The sequence below is a fragment of the Nicotiana tabacum genome, chromosome 1 (assembly GCF_000715075.1).
Source record: "Nicotiana tabacum cultivar K326 chromosome 1, ASM71507v2, whole genome shotgun sequence".
NCBI lineage: Eukaryota > Viridiplantae > Streptophyta > Magnoliopsida > Solanales > Solanaceae > Nicotiana > Nicotiana tabacum.
In genome coordinates, this window is record NC_134080.1 from 137661146 (window position 1) to 137684946 (window position 23801).

Genomic DNA, 23801 nt, shown 5'->3' on the forward strand with positions numbered 1-23801 from the left:
ACACCGTTTATGGGTGAAACCTTCAACAAAACCTTCTCACCGACAATGTAGGACACATCTCGAACCTTCCTATCAGCATAACTCATTTGTCTTGACTGCGCTGTACGAAGCCTCTCCTGAATCACCTTCACCTTGTCTAAAGCATCCTGCACCAAGTCTGTACCCAATAACCTAGCCTCACCCGGCTTAAACCAACCAACTAGAGATCTACACTGCCTCCCATAAAAAGCCTCATATGGAGCCATCTGAATACTCGACTGGTAACTGTTGTTATAAGTAAACTCTGCGAGCGGTAGAAACTGATCCCATGACCCTCCGAAATCAATAACACAAGCGCGTAATATGTCCTCCAATATTTGAATAGTGCACTCGAACTGCTCGTCCGTCTGAGGGTGAAAAGTTGTGCTCAACTCAACCTGAGTACCCAACTCTCGGTGCATAGACCACCAAAACTATGAAGTAAACTAAGTGCCCCTATCTGAAATGATGGACACTGGGATTCCATGCAAATGAACAATCTCTCGGATATAGATCTCTGACAATCGCTCTGAAGAATAGGTAGTACACACAGGAATGAAGTGCGCAGATGTGGTCAGCCGATCCACAATCACCCAAATAGCATCGAACTTCTTAAAAGTCCGTGGGAGCCCAACTACAAAGTCCATGGTGATGTGCTCCCACTTACACTATGGAATATCCATCTGCTGAAGCAAGACACCCGGTCTCTGATGCTCATATTTCACCTGCTGACAATTAAAACACCGAGCTACAAATCCCACAATGTCCTTCTTAATTCTCCTCCACCAATAATGCTGTCTTAGATCCTGATACATCTTCGCGGCACCCAGATGAATGGAATACCACGAGCTATGGGCCTCCTCCAGAATCAACTCTCGAAGCCCATCTACATTGGGCACACATATCCGGCCCTACATCCTCAATACCCCATCATCACCAATAGTCACATCTCTGGCATCATCGTGCTGAACTATTTCCTTACAGATAAGCAAATGAGGATCATCATACTGGTGCAAACTCTCTGATGCGATCAAATTAGAAAGACCGAGAAATCACACAAGCCAATACCCGACTAGGATCCGAAATATCAAACCTCACAAACTGATTGGCCAAGGCCTGAACATCAACTGCAAGAAGTCTCTCCCCAACTGGAATATATGCCAAACTCCCCATACTTAATTGCCTTCCGGCTCAAAGCATCAGCCACCACATTGGCCTTCCCCGGATGGTACAAAATAGTAATATCATAATCCTTTAGCAACTCCAACCATCTCTGCTGCCTCAAATTGAAATCCTTCTACTTGAACAAGTGCTGGAGTCTACGATGATCAGTAAACACCTCACAAGATACACCATACAAATAATGCCTCCAAATCTTCAACGCGTGAACAATGGCAGCCAACTCCAAATCATGAACATGGTAGTTCTTCTCATGGGGCTTCAACTGACGAGAAGCATAAGAAATAACTCTACCCTCCTACATCAACACACAACTAATACCAACTCTCGAAGCATCACAATACATGGTACATAAACCTGAAGTTGATGGCAAACCTAACACTAGAGTTGTGGTCAAGGCAATCTTGAGCTTCAGAAAGCTCTTCTCACACTCATACGACCACATGAATGGAGCACCCTTTTGATTCAACTTGGTCAAGGGTGATGCAATAGATAAAAATCCCTAAACAAACTGATGGTAATAACCTGCCAAACCAAGAAAGCTGTGAATCTCTATGGCTGAGGACGGTCTAGGCCAACTCTGAACCGCCTCTATCTTTTTCGGATCAACCTGAATACCCTCACTAGACACCACGTGCCCCAGGAAAGCCACTGAACTAAGCCAAAACTCACACTTGGAGAACTTTGCATAAAGCTTCTCCTCCCTCAATCTCTGCAACACAACTCTCAATTGCTCCGCGTGCTCCTCCTGGCTACGCGAGTATACCAGAATATCAGCAATGAAAACTATGATAAATGAGTCGAGATAAGGCTGAAACACGCTGTTCATCAAATGTATGAATGCCGCTGGGGCATTGGTCAGCCCAAAAGACATCACCAGAAACTCATAATGACCATATCGAGTCCTGAAAGCTATCTTAAGAATACGAGTCCCTAATGTTCAACTGGTGATAACCTAAATAGAGATCAATATTGGAGAACACTCTCGCTCCCTGAAGCTGGTCAAACAAATCATCGATACGAGGCAAAGGATACTTGTTCTTGATTGTAACTTTGTTCAACTACCTGTAATCAATGCACATCCTAATCGTGCTGTCCTTCTTCTTCACAAATAGAACAGGCACACCCCAAGGTGACACACTAGACCGAATAAACCCTTTATCAAGGAGTTCCTAAAGCTCTCCTTCAACTCCGCTGGTTCTATACGATACGGTAGAATAGAAGGACTGAGTGTCCAGCACCAGATCAATACCGAAATCAATATCCCTATCCGGGGGCATGCCCGGCTGGTCTACAGGAGACACATCGGGAAAATCCCTCACAACTGCAACAGAATCAATACTGGGAGTCTCTGCACTGACATCCCTCACAAAGGCTAAGTAGGAAAGAAAACCCTTCCCAACCATATGCTGGGCCTTCAAGAATGAAATCACCCTACTGGAAACATAATCGGTCGAACCTCGTCACTCAATTCGTGGCACACCCGGCATAGCCAAAGTCACTGTCTTAGCATGACAGTCCAAAATAGCGCGATATGGAGATAGCCAATCCATGCCCAATATAACATCGAAGTCTACCATACATAATAAAAATATATCCACTTGGGTCTCTAGACCCCCAATAGTCACCACACATGGTCGGTATATACAGTCTACAATAACAGTATCGCCCACCGGAGTAGATACACGAACAAATAAAAAAGAGACTCATGGGATGTATCCAAATAATGAGCAAAATATGATGACACATATAAAAAGGTGGAACCGAGATCAAATAACACAGAGGCATCTTTGTGGCAGACTGAGACAATACCCGTGATCACAGCATCTGAAGCAATAGCATCAGGTCTAGCTGTGAGTGCATAGAAACGGGCCTGACCGCTACCTGATCGACCTCCCCCTCTAGGGCGAACCCTAGCTGACTGACCTCCACCCCTAGCTGATTGTAGGGTGGTGGTGAAGTAACTAATGTTTAAGCCGATGGCTGACTCCTTTCCTGAGATGAACCCCCAAGATGATGAGGACACTACCTTTACATGTGACCCAACTCTGCATACTCATAACAACTCCCTGGTGCTGGAGACGGGAACTGAAGGGAATCCCTAGCACCGGAATGACTAGTAGATGCACCTGGCATAGAGGAGCCCTGAACTGACGGAGCACAGGACGAACTCTTGTCTGGAAGGGCACTGAGTGATGACTGACCCTGATGAGAATTGTGAGAACCATGACCCGATGACGACCCACGATAACAAAGTCACCACACATGACCAGTACATAAGGTCTACAACAATAGTATCGCCCACCAGAGTAGATACACGAATAGATAAAATAAGAGACTCACGGGTGTATCCAAATAATGAGCAAAATATGGTGACCCATATGAAAAGGTGGAACCGGGATCAAATAACACAGAGGCATCTTTGCGGAAGACTGAGACAATACTTGTGATCACAGCATCTGAAGCAATAACATCGGGTCTAGCTGGGAGTGCATAGAAACGGGCCTGACCGCTACCTGATCGGCCTCCCCCTCTAGGGCGACCCCTAGCTGACTGACCTCACCCCTAGCTGACTGGGAGGGTAGTGGTGAAGTAACTAGCGTTGAAGCCGATGGCTGACTCCTCTGTTGAGATGAACCCCCAAAACAATGAGGACACTACCTCTACATGTGACCCAACTCTCTACACTCATAGCAACTCCCTGGTGCTAGAGACGGGGACTGAAGGGAACCTTTAGCACCGAAATGACTAGTAGATGCACCTGGCATAGAAGAGCCCTGAACTGACGGAGCACAAGATGAACTCTAGGCTAGAAGGGTACTGAGTGATGATTGGCCCTGATGAGAACTGTGAGAACCAAGGCCCGATGATGCCCCACGATAACCTGGGCGAGCTGACTAAGCGTGCATGAATGAAAGGCCTCTGCCGTGCTGAAACTGACCTCTCGAAGGAGCACCACCATAGCTACCAGATCCCCGAGGCCTCTTGGCCTCCCTCTCATCTCGCTCATGGTGACAAACTGACTTAATCTCGTGGGCAATGTCAACAACCTCCTCAAAAGTAGCACCAGACACCCTCTCCCTGGTCATGAGAATCCTAAGCTGATACGTGAGGCCATCAATGAACCTCTAAATCCTCTCTCTCTTTGTAGGAACCAACCAAACAGCATGGCGAGCTAACTCCGAGAACCTCATATCATACTATGTCACAGTCATATCTCCCTAACGCAACCACTCGAACTGCCTGCGCATCTCCTATCTGCGAGACTGTGGCACATACTTCTCCAAAAAGAGAACGAAAAACTGCTTCCAGGTAAGGGGTGATGCACCAACAGGCCTACGCCTATCATAAGCCTCCCACCAAGTGAAGACAGCTCCAGAAAACTAAAAAGTAGTAAATTCGACCCCGCTGGTCTCCAGAATACCCGTTGTACGAAGAATCCTCTGACACTTTTCCAAGAAACCTTGGGCATCCTCGCCCTCTGTACCCCTAAAAGTCAAAGGGTGAAGTCTACAAAACCTCTCCAGTCTGCGTTGATCGTCCTCTGGCATAGCAGGAGCTCATAGTCCTAAGCAGCTGCAACTGGCTGGGCTGGATGTGCCCCCGGTGTCTGAAGTCCCTGCACGACCTGCTTAGGTGTGCGAGCGGTGGGAGTCTGAGTGCCTCCCCCGGCCTGAGAAGTAGCTGAGGCTGTAGTAACTGAGACTGCCTGAGCTAGGCTAGTGCATGCTGATAGAATCTTAGCCCGAGCCTCCTAAAGACCCGGAATCACAATGGGGACAGCTGGTGCCTGAGCTGGTGCTGCTGAAGCATCCACAACTAGGACCTGATCATGAACTGGGGCGACTGGTGGATCTGTAGGTGCTACCCTAGCTGTTGTGGGGGCTACACCCCTGCCCCTACCATGGCCTCGACCGCGTCCTCAGCCTCTAGTGGCCCCAACTGGTGGTACTTGTAGTCGTCCATCCTGATCGGTAGCACGTATCCTCACCATCTATGATAGAATAGAATAGCAGAAGTTTAGTACTTGGATCAACAGATTCACACGACAAGAATTTCAAGAATATGAAGTTTTCCTAAAGGTTCTGCAGCCTCCTGAGGATGAATACAGATGTCTCCGTACCAATCCGCGATACTCTACTAAACCTGCTCATGACTCGTGAGACCTATGTAACCTAGGCTCTGATACCAACTTGTCACAACCCTAAACCGGATCCGGTCGTAATGGCGCCTATCGTGAAACAAGGTCAGCCGACACCCCCCCAATATCAATTAAAAAGTTATAGTAATTTAATTTAAGTCATTAATATGCTATAAATCCCAAAATAAAGAGTGAAATAGAATAATTGCGGAAACAACACAACCCACCATCGAGGTGTCACTAGCCATGAGCATCTAAACATCCGTCTAAAAGTATGAAAAAGGACTACACAGTCTATTTTGCAGAGCTAGTACAAAGGAAAGTAAAGATAGGAGGGAGAAGCACTGGACTGCGAACGTCGAGCAGCTACCTAGTCAACTCCAAATAGGCCTGCGGTGGAAGAAAATCAGCCCTCGCTAGCGTGACCCAAGACTCCTGGATCTGCACACAAGGTGCAGGGAGTAATGTGAGTACGTCAATTCAGTAAGTAGAAAAAGTAAAGGCAGCAGAGTGATAAGAAAAGACGTAAAACACAACAAAATGCTACAACGAGGTAGTATAAAATAAGAGTAATGCAATAAGATAGTAAAAGCTCATAGAAACACCTTAGTTTAGTAAAAACCTTTTTAAAACATCTTTTAGTAGTTCAACGAGTGAATGAAAACATGGAGAAAAGATAGAAAACATAAATCAGCGCCTCGAGCAAAATACCAACAGAACTAACCCCTCAGGCTATCTCACAATCACTAGTTTCAGCCCCTCGGGCAATAACATGAAACAACATCAGCCCCTCGAGCTATATAACATCTCACACTAGGTACCTACGCTCACTGGGTATATACAGACTCCGAGAGAGGCCCCTTACGGCCCAAATGCAGTAACAAGCCATCTCGTGGCATAATCAAACAGGCCCGCGGCCTCATATTAAGCCACCTTGTGGCGTAAAAACTCAGAACCTCGGCCTCATAATCATGAGTCAGTATAATACTGCTGCGGCGCACAGCCTCATCCCATAGTATCCTCACAGCATAGGCCCCCGGCCTTAGTCAGAATCTCACAAGCCATATGGGCAATAGTAAAACATGATGCTTAGCCCAAAATATCATTTAAATATCAAAAAAGACGAGTAAAAAGGGTTGAGTTGTGAAAATAGTAGAATATAGCATTACTGAGTACCAATACGAAGTCAAAACAGTGAGGAATACTAGTAAAATCCCCTAAGGGTCCAAATAGTTGGCACGAGGCCCAAATATGGCATTTAGCCCAAAACATGATGATAACAAATAGTTTTCAATCAAATACGCAGTTAAACAGTCATACGGGATGGACTAAGTCACAATCCCAAATGGTGCATGACCCCACGCTCGTCATCTAGCATATGTGTCACCTCAAAATAGCACAACGATGTAAAATTCGGGGTTTCATACCCTTAGGACAGCATTTACAATCATTACTTACCTATATCCAGTCTAAACTATAGCCCGTGATGCCTTTGCCTCTTGAATCAGCCTCCAGAAGCTCCAAATCTAACCAAAATCAGTACATAACCATCAAAATATGTTAAGGGAACAAAGCCCACTCGAAAGTAATCAAATTACAACATAAATCCCAAAATTAACCAAACCCGACCCCCGGGCCCATGTCTCGGAATTCAATAAAAATTACATCAATAAACTCCTTATCTTCCCACGAGTTCATCCATATCAAAAGTAACAAAATCCGACAACAAATGACCCCTCAAATCCTTAAACAAAGGTCTCCAATCTCAGGCCCTAGTTTCTTCAATATGTACTGACCAATTTCCATAAATTTTAAGCCTAATCAATGAAATAACACCATAGTAACGAGTTTTATGTTCAAAAATCTTACCTCAATGAAGTTCCCTTGGATTCCCTCTTCAAAATCCCCCCAAAAGCTCCAAAATCGATTTAAAAATGGTGAAGAAAGGCTGAAAATTGCGAAGGAGGGTTTATATACTTTCTGGCCCATGAATACAGCACCTGCAGTCCCAAACATGCACCTGCGTGACCGCATCTGTGGCCAAAGCACCGCATCTAGGGTTTTCACTTATCCGCCCTTTTTCCGCATCTGCGACCAAATGCCTGCACCTGCGTTATCGAAGGTGCACTCCAATAGCCACTTCTGTGGTTCCAGCTGACCTCCCTCTTGGCCGCTTCTGCTGCTTGCCTTTCGCTTCTACCGGCATCGCACCTGCGGCCTCCCAACCGCAGGTGCGGTTATGACAGCAACAATAAACTTCAGCTACCAAACTTAACTCTAAAATCTCCCGTCAACCATCCAAAATCACTTCGAGATCCCCGGGGCCTCAAACAAAAGTACAAACAAGTCATATACTACTATCCAAACTTATACCAATCTTCAAAACACCTCAAACAACATCAAATCAACCAAATCACATTGGATTCATGCCTAAGGTTCCAAAAATCTTCTGAATTCTGCTTTTGATCAAAAAGTCTATCAAACCACGTCCGAATAACCTGAAATTTTGCACACACATCCCAAATTACACAACAGGCCTATTGAAACTCTCGGAATTCCATTCTGACCCATATATCAAAATCTCACCTACCAACCGGAAAACGCCAAAATTCCAATTTCGCCAATTCAAGCCTAAACCTGCTACGAATATCCAAAACACACTCCGATAATGCTCCTAAGTCCCAAATCACCTTCTGAAGCTATCCAAACCATCAAAATTCCCATCCGAGCCCTTTTCCACATAAGCCAACATCTGGTTGACTTTTTCCAACTTAAACTTACTCAAAAGAGACTAAGTGTCTCAAACCTTACCAAAACCTTATCCGAACCAGAGCCAACCAACCCGATAACACATAATACAGTTGAACAAGGCAATAAGAAGCAGGAATGGGGGAAACAGAGCGGTAACTCATGAAAGGACTGGTCGGGTCGTTATAATAATGCCATCCAAAATCCAATATGAATAATTATATGCAATGATCGATGTTTTAAGATTCTGAATGAACCCAATGCTACATAATGATATATATAATTAGTTTCATTCGATAAGAGAATTTTCTTTATATTTTGACGAAAACAATAAACAATCAACTCCTAGATTCAAGCACAAAAGATCTTGAGTGAGTAACGTTTAACAAAGAGTTTTTCATGTGACAACCCGATAGGCCATTTTGAGTACTAGCTTTCTTTTTTGCATTTCAAATGACTTGCGTGTGTGGTCCATGTCGACTTCCAAAAAATTTAAATGTAATTTTTTTAAGAAAATGTGATTTTTAACTTTAAAAGTGGCTAGATTTGACATGGTCAAAATTTTTGATAAACTACCTCGGATCGGTATTTTGACGATTATGGTAGGTTCATATGAAGAATTTAGAATTGTACGCATGTTTGGTTGGGGCCTTAGGGTGAACCGAGACCATTTTGGTGCTTTATGTGAAAAGTTGAAAAGATAAGTTTAATTTTTGATTCTTGATTTTTTATGTTAATTTGATGATTTGAGCTTACGAGCGAGTTCGTGTGATGTTATAATACTTATATATATGTACGGATTAGAGCTTAAAGGGCTCGGGTTAGTTTCGGATGCACTGCGGATGATTTTGGATAGCTGGGGAAAATGCTGGTGTTGGTCAACTGCAGGTCTCGCATTTACGAGGACCTGCTCGCAAATGCGAGCCTCGCATTTGCGAGGTCAGGCTGGCATATGTGATGACTGGGAAGGGGTTGGGTACTTTGCTTTTGCAAAGTCTTTATCGCTTTTCCGAACTGGAGGATATTCGCATTTGCGAAGTTTGTGTCGCATTTGCGACACTGGGGACTTAGGAGCATCTTCGCAAATTCGAAGCTTGGTTCCCTTTAGCGAGGGGTTGGACCTTTGCAAATGCGAATGGTTGGTCACATTTGTGACATCTGGGAGGCTCATATGTTGGTCGCTTTTGCGATGAGTGGTTCTCTTTTGCGAAAGTCGGAATTGCGAATAACAGTTCACAATTAAGATATCTACAGCTAGGTAAAAGTTGGGGATTCTTGAACTTAGCTCATTTTATACCATTTTTGAGACCTAGAATCCATATAGGCGATTTTTGGGGAACCATTTCTTCCCAACTTCATAGGTTAGTAACTTTAACTTATTTTCATTCAATTTCCATTAATATTTCATGAATTTTACTATCAAATCTAAGATTATAGAGTAGAAATTGGGGTTTTTGGGTAGAATTTAAGAGTTTTATAAAATTGAGATTTAGACCTCAAATTGAGGCCGGATTCCGAAATAAATCACATATTGCAGCTCGGGTTGAATGGATAATGGGGACTTGGTCTTAATTTCAGATATCGACCACGTGAGCCCGGGTTGACCTTTTGTTAACCTTTTTAATTATGTTAAATATTGAACATTTTTGGTATAAGGGTAGTTTCTAAAGTTTGTTTTAACTTGTTTGAGCAATATTTGACTAGATTTGGTGGATTTGGAGGCTTGTTCGAAAGGGAAAGCCGTGTTGGATTATTGATTGTGTTCCGAAATAATGTACTATATTAGTTAACCTTGATTGAGAGAAATAGGGTATAATCGAGTCTATTTGGTATGTTATCTATGTGTTAGGGGCAGTGTATATGCAAGGTGATATGTTATCCATGTGTTAGGGGCAGTGTATATGCTAGGTGACGAGTGTATATGCATTGACAATTGGAGAAACATGCGGGTAGAATTAGCCTTATTTGTGTCATATGTGTGTTATGTATTCCATGCTTTAGATAGGTTGTATAATTCTTTAATTTTTCGTATTCATGTTATTTCCTATGTTTAGATTATTGAAATATTGGGGGTTGAGATCGTTGAAATGTTGATTGGTTGTTGCTGCTAAATTGTTGGTAAATTCTCATATGATGAGTCGTGTTCAAATACTATTATTGATGTTGAATATGCTTCCCACCTTGCTTGGTATTGTGTTGTATGTGATGCTTGGTGAGGAAGAGCAAAATCCATGAAGGGTGTTGTCGTGCTTCTGAGGAAGAGTGATTATGCACGAATGGTATTTCCGTGCCTTATTCATATATTGCTATCATTGCACGAAGGGTGTTTTCGGGTTTGAGTGAAAATGAGGATATGAACGAAGGTTATTTCCGTAATTGCTATTATCTTGTGATGTGAGGATGAGAGTAAAAGTACAAATGGTGATGTCGTGTCGTTCTGTTGACTTCATTGCTCCTTACTTGATATTCGAAACCTGGATTTGGCTTTGTGGCTTTGCTATTTACTTTTGAAAGGTTGTTCATAGTTGTTGTAAAACTACGAGTTGAGGACTACTCAGTGACACTTTACTACTTTCGGTTTTATGCCCCTTTACTTTTGTACTTGTTGTCCATTTTACTTGTTGTTATCTCATTGTTATGCTTGATACGTTACCTGTTATTTCGTTACCTCTTGATATATAACTACACAGGTTCCTTGTAGGTGTCTTGTCTTAGCCTCATCACTACCTTATAGAGGTTAGTCTCGGCACTTACTGAGTATATTGGGCCGATCGTACTCATAGTATACTTCTGCACTTCTTGTGCAGATTCGAACATTGGTACCAACGGAGTCCCGAGAGGTGCTTAGTAGATACCTGCTAGGTGATTCAAGATAGACCTGCATTCCGTTCGCAGGCCTTTGGTTCATCTTCCTATTTCTATTGTACGGCTTCTACTTTCCGGACAATGTCGTACTTCTTTCAAAATAATATATTTAGTTAACTCTAGTAGCTCATGTATTATGACTCCACATTGTGATAGTTGAATGTTAGTGTGGATTCTAAACATATCTTGTACACTCCTAGGTTGCTTTTACATTTTTTTATTATCTTGCTGTTAGTCGTTAATTGCAATTTTTTAGTATCTTTCTGTAGTGTATTGGATTTCCTAGAAAGTGGTGTTAGGCTCCATCGCGACCCCAATTGGTTGGGATTTTTGGTTGTGACAAGTTGGTATTAAAGACCTAGGTTGCACAGGTCTCATGACTTATGAACAAGCTTAGTAGAATCTGGAGGATTGGTACAGAGTCGTCTGTACTTATCTTCTAGAGGCTATAAGGCTTTAGGAAACTCCACTTTCTTTCTTTCTATATCGGATGACTTTGTTCTATCATTGAGATTGGATCTTTGTTCTTTTATTCTCTCACAGATGATGAGGACGCATATGTTGTCCGCGGTTGATCAAGAGCTAGAGCGTCAAATTGCAGCCACTAACCGAGGTAGAGCCAGAGGTAGAGGCAGAGCTTAAACTAGAGCATATGCAGTAACACCCATTATCTAGCCTCAAATAGAGCATGATGAGAAGATCCTAGTTTCGACCGAGCTAATAGAACCAACTCAGGTCCCAAAGGGGTTCATTGCTACCTTAGTGATTTAAGATGCCTTAGTCCACAGGGTTGACCTTATGGAGAGTATAGCTCCGGCCATCGTGTTTCTTGTGTCACCAGCCATTTCTCAGGCCGACATGTTTCTTGTGTCACCAGCCATTTCTCAGGTTGGGAGAGGAGTTCAGACACCCTCTACTCACACCCCAGAGTAGATGGCCCATGGTTATCAAACCCAAGCAATTCTACTCGTTGGGGTGGTTCAGCCTATTGTTACTACATAGACGGGAAACCGACCCGCGATATCAGCAGATGAGCTTAAGAGGTTGGATAGGTTCATCAAGTTGTCCCATTCACTTTAGTGGTGCGCCTTTAGAGGATGCCCAGGATTCTTGGACTGTTGTCATGAGATCTTGTGCAACATGGGGATAGTGGAGTCCAATGGAGTTGATTTCACCGTCTCTCAGATGCATGGTTTCACCAAGAGGTAGTGGCAGATGTATGAGCAGGGAAGATCAGCGGGATCACCTTCTATCACATGGACTCATTTTTCTCAATTGTTTTGGAGAAGTTTATTCCATTCAATTAGAGAGAGGAGTTGCATAGTCGGTTTGAGTGCCTTCGGTAGGGTAGCATGACTTTTACTCAGTATGAGACAAGATTTTTGGATTTATCACGCCATGCAACCATCCTAATCCCTACCGAGAGGGAAATTATGCAAAGGTTCAGAGAGGGTCTTACATATAGCATTAGACTTTAGATGGCTAGAGAGACTGAGGCTGAGATTTATTTCACTCAGGTAGTGGAGATCTCTAGGAAGATTGAGCATATTAGAGGTGCGAGTGTGTCACGACCCATTCTTCCCTCTGTGAGAGGTCACGATGGCACCTAGTCTCTATGACCAGGTAAGCCTAATATTTGCAGAACACAACGAAATGAAAACAAAAATCTAAAAATTACCATCAACAGTAATGAAGTAATGGATATAAATGTCGTTAACTTCATGGATAGAAATGTTGCTCGGCATATAAAATAACAACTCCCAAAAGAATACATACAAAACCTTCCCAAGACCCGGAACATCATAAGTCACAAGCTTCTAAGAATTTACTAAATGTTCTATACATCAGTGTTTAAAAGTAGTAGAAGAAGAACTACACAAAAGTTAGAGGGGGACTCCTAGGTCAGCGGAGGCAGTAGATGTACCTTAAAATCTCCTAGAATCAGCAGCACGTGCTAACCCCAAGGATGATAGCTTGTACCTGGATCTGCACACAAAAACATGTGCAGGAAAAGGGCATGAGTACACCACAATGGTACCCAGTATGTGCCAAGCCTAACCTCGGTCGAGTAGTGACGAGGTCAGGTCAGTCCCACTGATAAATAATATATAAGGCAGGATATATACAGTATAATATTAGACTAGAATTTAATGGACGATACCGTCTCGTAGTCCCGAAATAAATATGAAAGAGAAATATTGATGTGCTGCTTCATTCTCAAAAGTAAATATGTAGGGAGAACTACCGAGGTACCGCCCCGTAGCCTCAAAAATAAACATGCAGGGGGATCTCTCGGGATACCATTCCGCAGTCCCAAAGTAAATACGCAGCTCAAACAAAATGAAGTTAATATTTACAGCAAGAAAATCTACAATTTGGACTAATTATGAGTCAAGAAAATAAGCATGAATCCACCTTACATGCTGCAAAGATTTCAGATAAGCAATTAAGACATGTAGACATGCTATTCTAGGCTAACACGATAGCTACACATTCTAGTATACTCAAATAAGATGAAAATAGGATATTACTCAGCAAAAATCAGGTTTTTCAACAAATAGCCTGTGTACGCACGCGACACCTCGTATACACGACACTCACATACACCAAATCCCAAGGGGATTTCCCCCACACAAGGTTAGGCAAGCCACTTACGTCGAACCAAGCTTAATCAATCTGTAACAATGACTTTTTCACGAATATCTGACTCCAAATGGACCAAATCTAGCCAAAATCAATTATATATCATAAATATAACTATAAGAAACTAATCTAGTTAATGAAATCGAAGCTAAAGCAAGAAATTAGGAAATCGCCCTAAGAAGTCCCCCGGGCCCACGTCTCAGAATAGAGTAAAAGTTACAAAATATGAACACCCATTCACTCACGCGTTCACTCGTACTAAAATTATCTAAATCCGATGTCAAAATCTCAATCAAAACCCAACATCTAAGTTGAAGAACTTCTTCCCATTTTTTCCAAATTTTTAACCCAAACCCGAAAATAAATGATGAAATCAACCATATATTAGTCGAATATAACCATAAAGGAGTTAAGAATTGTTACTATCACGACCCAGATTTCTCACCCTCGGGAGTCGTGATGGCGCCTACTAGTGAAATTTAGGCAAGCCAACCATTACAATTATTTACTTTTTTCTACTTTTAATCCTTTACCAGTTGTGAATTTACATTGCATAAACAACAGAAATAATAAAGTGGAAGAATGAACTGTAACAATTTAATATTAATACCGATACAAATCCATAAACAAAATCTACCCAGATCTGGTGTCACAATTTTACAGACTATCTAAGAATACTACAAATAGGGGTCCGAAAGATAAATACAAGCTATTCAAGAAATACATAGAAGAAATAGTATGGAAAGATAGAAGGAGACGCCAAAGCCTACGGACGCCTGCAAGACTACCTCGGGTCGCCTGCTGGACTGAAGGCAATAACCTCACTGTGGTCCAAAAGCTGCAACACCGGGATCTGCACACAATGATGCATGTAGTATCGGCACAACCGACCCCATGTGCTGGTAAGTGCCTAGCCTAACCTCGGCGAAGTAGTGACGAGGCTAGGACCAGACTACCAAATAAACCTGTGCTGTTAAATCATATACAGCGGAAAAGTAAAGGCAGAAATTTACAGTTAAGGGTAGGAGGGGGAAACATGTTGTGGGGAACAACAAGTAACAATAGAAAATCAACAGATAAATGTCAAGAACACCATGATTCAATTATCAACAAGCATCAGAAATCAAAGACAAGTGCACGACATCACCCTTCGTGCTTTTACTCTCGTCCTCACCATAAGAATCAATGTAATCGACACGGTATCACCCTTCGTGCTTTTACCTTACATAATCATGGCACAGAATTATCCATCGTGCATTATCACTCATATCATGCCACAAGATTGTACATCGAGTGGCACGACATCACCCTTCGTGCTTTTACCTCACAATATTGGCACGACATCACCTTTCGTGCATTAACACTCTCAAAATCATGCACGACATCACCCTTTGTGCTTTACCCTCTTCCTCACCCAAGCAACAATCACAAAGAATCTTGGGCAAGGGAATCAATAATATCACAATAAAAGTCCCGACAAGGGAACAATAGAATAACAACCATATCCCGGCAAGGGAAACAATATCATGAATAATAACGACCCGGCAACGGAGATAATAACAAAAACAATAACATCCCGGCAAGGGAGACAATATCATAAACCTCTTCTCTTTTCCACAATTACTTCACCACTCAATTCTCAACTTGGGCCAACGCTCTACAATGTTCAATTACCAATGATGCTTCCACAAGCCTTGTTCAACAATAGAAATCATCATATAAAGCATGAACAATACGAAACAGAGTCACATTAATCATAGAATAAGACTCACGAGCATGCTTGACACCGACGTATAGATACTTGTCACCATGCCTATACGTCGTACTCAACAATTAACACATAGCAAATAAGACACAACTCTTAATCCCTCAAGCTAAGGTTAGACAAAACACTTACCTCAATGCCACGAATACAATTCAAGCCTCAACTATCACTTTACCTCTTGTTTCCACTACCAATTTGCTTGTATCTAGCCATAATTTACTTACCGATACCAATAAATGCTAAATGAATCAATTCTAATACATGAAAATAGGTTTTCCAATGATTTCCACAAAAAGTCAAAAATCGACCCCGGGCCCACATGGTCAAAACCCGATTACCCATTCACCCACGAACCCAAATATGTAATTTGTTTTGAAATCGAACCTCAAATTGTGGTCCAAATCCCCAAAAATTGAAAATCCTAATTTCTACCCAAAACACCCAATTTTCCCCAATGAAAACCCTTGATTTTGAGTTGAAATCATGTGAAAAGATGTTATAGATTAAAGAAAATGAATTAGAAATGACTTACAATCGATTTGGAGAAGAACTTTCTTTGGAAAAATCGCCCAAGAGAGCTTAGGGTTTGAGAGAGTTTGAAAAATGAAAAATTTTCGGCTAAGTTATAATTTGCGCAGGCGCAGATATCGCAATTGCTATGCCCTGTTCGCAAATGCGAACTCGCAATTGCAGCCAAAGCTTCACAATTGCGAAGGAAGGCATGTCTCTGCTTTCTTCGCAAATGCGAACAGTTGTTAGCAATTGCGGTGCCTGCTAAGGTCGCATTTGCGACATAAGCCTCGCAAATACGAAGGTTCCCTGCCCAGCCCATTATCGCAATTACGATACTTCTTCGCAAATGCAAGCTCGCAATTGCGAAGCCTGCAGATCTGCAACATAGCAGCAGTTTTCCTAAGTCAAATTTTACTCTGTGGCCTATCCAAAACTCACCCGAGCCCTCGGGGTTCCAAACCAAACATGCACACAAGTCCAAAAACATCATACGGACTTACTTGTGCGATCAAATCATCAAAATAACATCCACAACTATGAATTAAGCCTCAAATTCATGAAATCATTCAAGAACATCAAAATTTCTAATTTTCTCAAATAAAGGTCCGATTTATACTAAACGGACTCCGATTCTTACCAAACTTCATAGATTCAACTTTATTATTATTTCAAACTTGTAGCGGGCTCTGGAACCAAAATACGGGCCCGGTATCATCAATTTCAAATATCTTTTCATTTCCAAAAACTATTATATTTTCCAGAAAATAATTTTCTTTAAAAATTTATTTCTCGGGCTTGAGACCTCGGAATTCGTGCCCAAGTTCCAAATTTTGCTACGGACCCTACGAGACCGTCGGATCACGGGTACGGGTCAGTTTACCAAGAATGTTGACCAAAGTCAAGTTTATTCAATTTTAAAAGCCAATTTCTTTATTTCACTTAGTTTCACATAAAAAAATTCCGGAAACGCGCCCAGACTGCCCACGCAAATCGAGTTGAGGCAAAAATAGGATTTTAAGGCCTTGGAACATAGAATCGACTTGTAAAACAAGTGATGACCTTTTGGGTCATCACATTCTCTACCTCTAAAATAATCGTTCGTCCTCGAACGGACATAGAAAAGAAGTACCTGAGTCGGAGAAAAGATGGGGATATCGGCTCCGCATATCGGACTCGGACTCCCAGGTCGCTGCCTCAACAGGCTGACCTCTCCACTGAACACGAACGGAAGGAAAACTCTTTGATCTCAAAACCGAACCTGCCGGTCTAGAATAGCTACCAGATCCTCCTCATAGGACAAGTCCTTGTCTAACTGGAAAGTGCTGAAATCTAACGCGTGGGATGGATCGATGTGATACTTCCGAAGCATGGACACATGAATTACTAAATGCACGGCTGATAAACTCGGCGGCAAAGCAAGTCTATAAGCCACCTCTTCCACTCAATCAAGAATCTCAAACGGGCCAATGAATCTACGGCTAAGTTTGCCCCTCTTTCTGAATCTCATCATGCCCTTCATAGGCGACACCCAAAGCAACACCCACTCGCCGATCATGAGTGCCACGTCATGAACCTTACGATCGGAATAACTCTTTTGCCTGGACTGAGCTGTATGAAGCCTATCCTGAATGATCCTGACCTTGTCCAAGGCATCCTATACTAGATTCGGACCCAACAACCGAGCCTCTCCCGGCTTAAACCATCCAACCGGTGACAGACACCGCCTACCATATAAAGCCTCATAAAGAGCCATCTGGATGCTCGATGGTAGCTGTTATTGTAGGCAAACTCCACTAAAGGCAAGAACTGATCCCACGAGCCTCCAAAGTCAATAACACAAGCTCGAAGCATATCCTCCAAAATCTAAATAGTATGCTTGCTGAACTGCCCTCCAGAAATGTGAGGTAAACTGCGTACCTTGGTCCGAAATGATAGACACAGGCACACCATGAAGACGAACAATCTCCCGGATGTAGATCTAAACTAACCTCTCGGAAGAATAGGAGACTGCCACATGAATGAAATGTGTTGACTTGGTTAGCCTATCAACAATAACCCACACTACATCGAACTTCCTATGAGTCCGTGGGAGTCCGTCCACTCAGGAATCTCAATCTTCTTTAACAAACCACCAGAGACATGCTCGTATTTTACCCACTGACAATTCAAACACCGAGCCACAGATGCAACAATATCCTTCTTCATCCCCCTCCACCAATAATGTTGCCGCAAAGACTGATATATCTTAGCGGCGCCCGGATGAATAGAGTACCTGGAGCTATGGCCTCCTCTAAAATCAACTCTCGAGGTCCGTCCATATTAGGCACACAAACTCGACCATGCATCTTCAAAACTCCATCATCTTCTAATGTAACTTGCTTGTCACCCTCGTGTCGCACCGTGTCTCTAAGGACAAGCAAATGAGGATCATCATACTGCCTATCTTGAATACGCTCAAATAATGAATAATAAGCGATTGTAGAAGCTAACATACGGCTGGGCTCAGAAACATCCAACCCCATGAACTGATTGGCCAAAGCCTGAACATCCAAAGCAAGCGGTCTATCACCGACCAGAATATATGCAAGACTGCCCATACTGGCTAACTTTCTACTCAAAGCATCGGCCACCACATTGGCCTTTCCCGGATGATATAAGATGGTAATATCATAGTCCTTCAATAGCTCCAACCACCTTCTCTGCATCAAATTTAGCTCCTTCTGCTTGAACAACTTCTATAGACTCTTGTGATCCGTGAACATCTCACATGACACGCCATACAAATAGTGCCTCCAAATCTTCAGCACGTGACTAATGGCTGCTAACTCCAAATCATGAACTGGATAATTCTTCTCATAAATCTTCAACTATCGCGAAGCATAAGCAATGACCTTGCCATCTTACATTAACACCGCACCAAGGCCAATACGAGTTGTGTCACAATAAACTATATATGGCCCTGAACCTGTGGGCAAAACCAACACCGGAGCCGTAGTCAAAGCTGTCTTAAGCTTCTGAAAGCTCGCCTCACACTCGTCCCACCACCTGAACTGAGCACCCTTCTGGTCAACATAGTCATCGGGACTGCAATAGATGAAAACCTTTCCACAAACCGACGGTAATAACCCGCCAATCCCAAGAAACTCTGGATCTCTGTAGGTGATGTGGGTCTAGGCTAGTTCTTTGCTGCCCCTATCTTTTTCGGATCTACCTGAATACCTTCTGCTGAAACAATGTGACCCAAGAATGAAACTGAACTCAACAAAAACTCACACTTCAAAAACTTAGCATACAACTGACTATCTCTCAAAGTATGAAGAACAACTCTCAAATGCTGCTCATGCTCCTCCCGGCTGCGGGAATAGATCAATATATCATCAATAAAGACTATCACGAATGAATCCAAGTAAGGCTTGATCACTCGGTTCATCAAATCCATGAAAGCTACTGGTGCATTTGTCAGTCCGAATGACATTACCAAGAACTCATAATGCCCGTACCAAGTGCGGAAAACTGTCTTAGGGACATAAGATGCCCTAATCCTCAACTAATGGTAGCTAGATCTCAAGTCAATCTTCGAAAATACCTTGACACCCTGAAACTGATCAAACAAATCATCAATCCTCGGCAGCGGATACTTATTCTTAATTGTGACCTTGTTCAACTGCCGATAATCTATACACATCCTTATCGATCCGTCCTTCTTCTTAACAAACAACACCGGCGCACCCCAAGGCGAAACACTAGGTCTAATAAAGACTTTATCAAGAAAGTCTTGCAACTGCTCCTTCAATTCTTTCAACTCAGGAACGGCCATACGATGCGACGGAACAGAAATGGGATGAGTGCCCTGGAACCAAATCAATGTAGAAGTTAATATCCCTGTCGGGTGGCATACCCGGCAGGTCTGAAGGAAATACCTCAGGAAACTCACGAATAACCGGCACAGAATCCATAGAAGGAACCTCGACACTAGAATCATGAACATACGCCAAAAAGGCCAAACATCTTTACATTTCCAAAACTCTTATATTTTCCAGAAAATAATTTTCATTAAAAATTTATTTCTCGGGCTTGGGACCTCAGAATTCATGCCAAAGTCCAAAATTTTACTACGGACCCTACGAGACCATCGAATCACGAGTTCGGGTCCGTTTACCAAGAATGTTGACCAAAGTCAACTTTATTCAATTTTAAAAGCCAATTTCTTTATTTCACTTAGTTTCACATAAATGCTTTCCAAAAACGCGCCTAGACTGCCCATGCAAATCGAGGTGAGACAAAAAGAGGATTTTAAGGCCTCGAAACACAGAATCGACTTGTAAAACAAGAGATGACCTTTTGGTTCATCACATTCTCCACCTCTAAAACAATCGTTCGTCCTCAAATGGACATAGAAAAGAAGTACCTGAGTCGGATAAAAGATGGAGATATCGGCTCCGCATATCGAACTCGGACTCCCAGGTCGCTGCCTCAACAGGATGACCTCTCCACTAAACACAAACGGAAGGAAAATTCTTTGATCTCAAAAACCGAACCTACCGGTCTAGAATAGCTACCAGCTCCTCCTCATAGGACAAGTCCTTGTCCAACTGGATAATGCTGAAATCTAACGCGTGGGATGGATCGCCGTGATACTTCTGAAGCATGGACACATGAAATACTAGATGCATGGCTAATAAACTCGACGGCAATGCAAGTCTGTAAGCCACCTCTCCCACTCAATCAAGAATATCAAACGGGCCAATGAATCTACAGCTAAGTTTGCCCCTCTTTCCGAATCTCATCATGCCCTTCATAGGCGACACCCAAAGCAACACCCACTCGCCGACCATGAATGCCATGTATAGATTGAGAACTTTGGGACCTATGTACTAAGAACCTGTGTACGGCTACGACCCTTGGAGCAATCTGGTACTGGTGTCTCAGAGGAACTTTGGGACCCCCAATATATCCGGCTATTTCCTCCAATGTTGGGGTAAGTCAAAAATCTGAGAAATGAAATACATTGTGGGCCGGGTCCTAGAATGTAACCAACGCCTTTATGATGTCTCCCCTAGGATTAATCTTCAGCAACCCAGTGAGGCCTCCCATGTATAGCATGACCGTGTCTTGACCCGATTTACCCAGATCATCCCACCACATATGCAACTCCAAAGGGATATTTTTCAAGACTGTTATTGGCAAATTCTGACTCGTGCTCATTCTGCACATTTATTATGGTGATTAAGCAAAATAATGACTCAATTGACTCCAAAACAAAGCTGACACTTTTTTTTTCAGATTTTCATTTCGAAAGTAAAAACTCGGCTTTGTAAATATGGCCTTTCAGCACTTCCGGAGGAAGATTTTAAGGCTGTGCTTGCCAACCGGCTAAAAATTGAAAAAGAGAACGAATGCGGCTGTTCTTGCAAAAACAGCCTTCCGGCGTCCTTCTGCGGACAATCAGCTATTTTGACAAAAATGGCATTACCTTAGCCATTATAATAAAAACAAAATTTTGTTTGTTTTTTTTTCATTTTCACTTCGGGCTATTTTTGCAAAAAGGAAGTTGGACCCGATGAGGGTTGCCTACGTATCTCACACCCTGTGAGAATCAAGCTGGCATAGTTCGGGCAAATTTGTCAAAATAAAACCAACTATTTTTCCTTTCTAAAACACAAAAGATTTTCCTTTTTTTTCTTTTCTTTGAAAAATACAAAATTCTTTTTTTTTCAAAATTTCGGTAGAGTTTCGGTATGTTTGGGACATTGGTTTTTCAAAACAGGCACTTATCCCTATCAACCATATAAGTTTTCCTTGTAAGCCGGTCAACATGCAAATCTGAAGCAAATGAATGCGCAAGTAGCAAGTAAGATGCATCATAATGGTCTTTATATTTCGGGTACACCTGTCCTAGACAGACCCAACCCCTGTCCGAGCCACTTTCTTATTTCAAGGTATGACACTAACAGAATAGGAAGTCTCGACCAGCGAGCACATCCCCGAATATGAGAAGAGAAGGGTTTCGTAGCAATTTATATACAGTTCAGATAATATCAAAGCAGTAAAAGCAACACTTAGCACATCAAGCCCAAACATGTAACAAAATCAGATAATAAATAAAGCCACATACAACAATTATTCTAAGCTCGAATTCTGAACCCTGAACCAGAGATTCTGGGTTCGATCCCCAGCAGAGTCGCCAGAGCTGTCACACCTCCTTTTTGCCTACACCCCCCGGAAGAGGGATGCATATAGGAGTCTTTTTCCAACTTAAAATGACAATCGAAACGTGATTATTTTATTAAAAATTCAGAGTTTCCACTTGGGATAATTTATGGTGTCCCAAGTCACCGGTTCAAATCCCGAATCGGGGAAAAGTTTAACTCTGTTTTATAGTCCGCGAACATAGAAATCTGGGTAAGGAATTCTGTTAACTCGGGAGAAGGTGTTAGACATTCCCGAGTTCAGTGGTTCTAGCACGGTCGCTCAATTGTTATATCCGGCTTAACTATCTGATTTTAAACAATTATGAACCTATGTGCAAATTTTAGTTTAACCACTTTTATTCATTTTTAGGAAGATTGCAATGTTATTAAAACACGTCTTGAACCACGTCACATAAATGCACCCGTGGTCTTTGACATATTTAATATTGTTGAGATTTGGATTTGGGTCACATAAATGCGCACCCGAATTTAGGAAGGTAATTTTATTAAAATGACGCGTTTAGAGCAACTACATGTTAGCAACTTTGCGAGGGCCATGAAATTTTACTAAATGGAACGCCTCGATTTCGAAGGATTAACGTTAATCAAGTGACGGCCATGAATCGTATGTCTAATTGGTATGGCCCGCAAATTATCTACAAGGATCTGCCAGTTGAAGAAGGCTTAAGGGACTTATAATTATTTCTAAACTACAGCTAAACTCAAATCATTGATTTAAGGGTCAGTACTAGGTGAGGCCCAATATAGACTAAGGTTCAATTGGCATCTTGCTAGTCATAAACCCAAGTGTGATAAAAAACCTTTAAATCATATTAGACGGACTGGGCCAGCTATAGGCCCAATGCTACTTGGAAATTTTCGAAGGAGAACACAGCATGGCCAAACCCGGTCCAAACCCATGTCTGGTTGCCCATTAATGCCGATTCAGTATATGTAATAACTGAGCTCGAGGGAAGCCTAGCTTGGCAGCCTGGTTGCGAAGAGGAAAGTAAGTCGCAATTGGGCCAACGATGACAGCCCAAAACATGATTCAGCAAACACCCTTGAAACAAGGTGTATCACTCTAGACAATTTTCATCGAGTAAATACTGGTGATTTTAATTCAAACACAAAGCAAATTTTAAGGCTACCATAGACAATCAGAGTGATGATGCAACCCCTAATTGCACTAATACACCTTTACACAAATTATCCACTAATTAACCGAACCCAAAATCCCCTTCCCATCTCACATTGAATCCTGATTTAATTCTCACCCCCGAACAAGTCATGAGTTTCAAATTTACTCTAAAGCAAACAAGATACAAAAAGATCTAAAACTGAATAATGAAACTACCATTTCCGAAATCGAACTCACATGACAGGGACACAAGCAAAGGAATGTCAAATTTCAGAATGACACACTTCGAGTTATTCTACAGACTATGAGAAAAATCGATCATGCTAATTAATAAGAGAAATGGATCTTAAATTGAATACTTAAGGAACAAATGACCATCCAGCGAATGCTCAACCATAACCAAGGCAACATTTTCAAGAAAAGAACCCATACTAACAACATATACAGTAATTCTTCCACTTATGCGTATTATCTTAATCATGGGCAGTTTATAAAATATATACAAATGAACAATACCCCAGCATGAGGTACTCTCCATGCAAATACCTCTAACCCAACACATTAATAAACTCCATGACTCACTTTAAGACAAAAGAT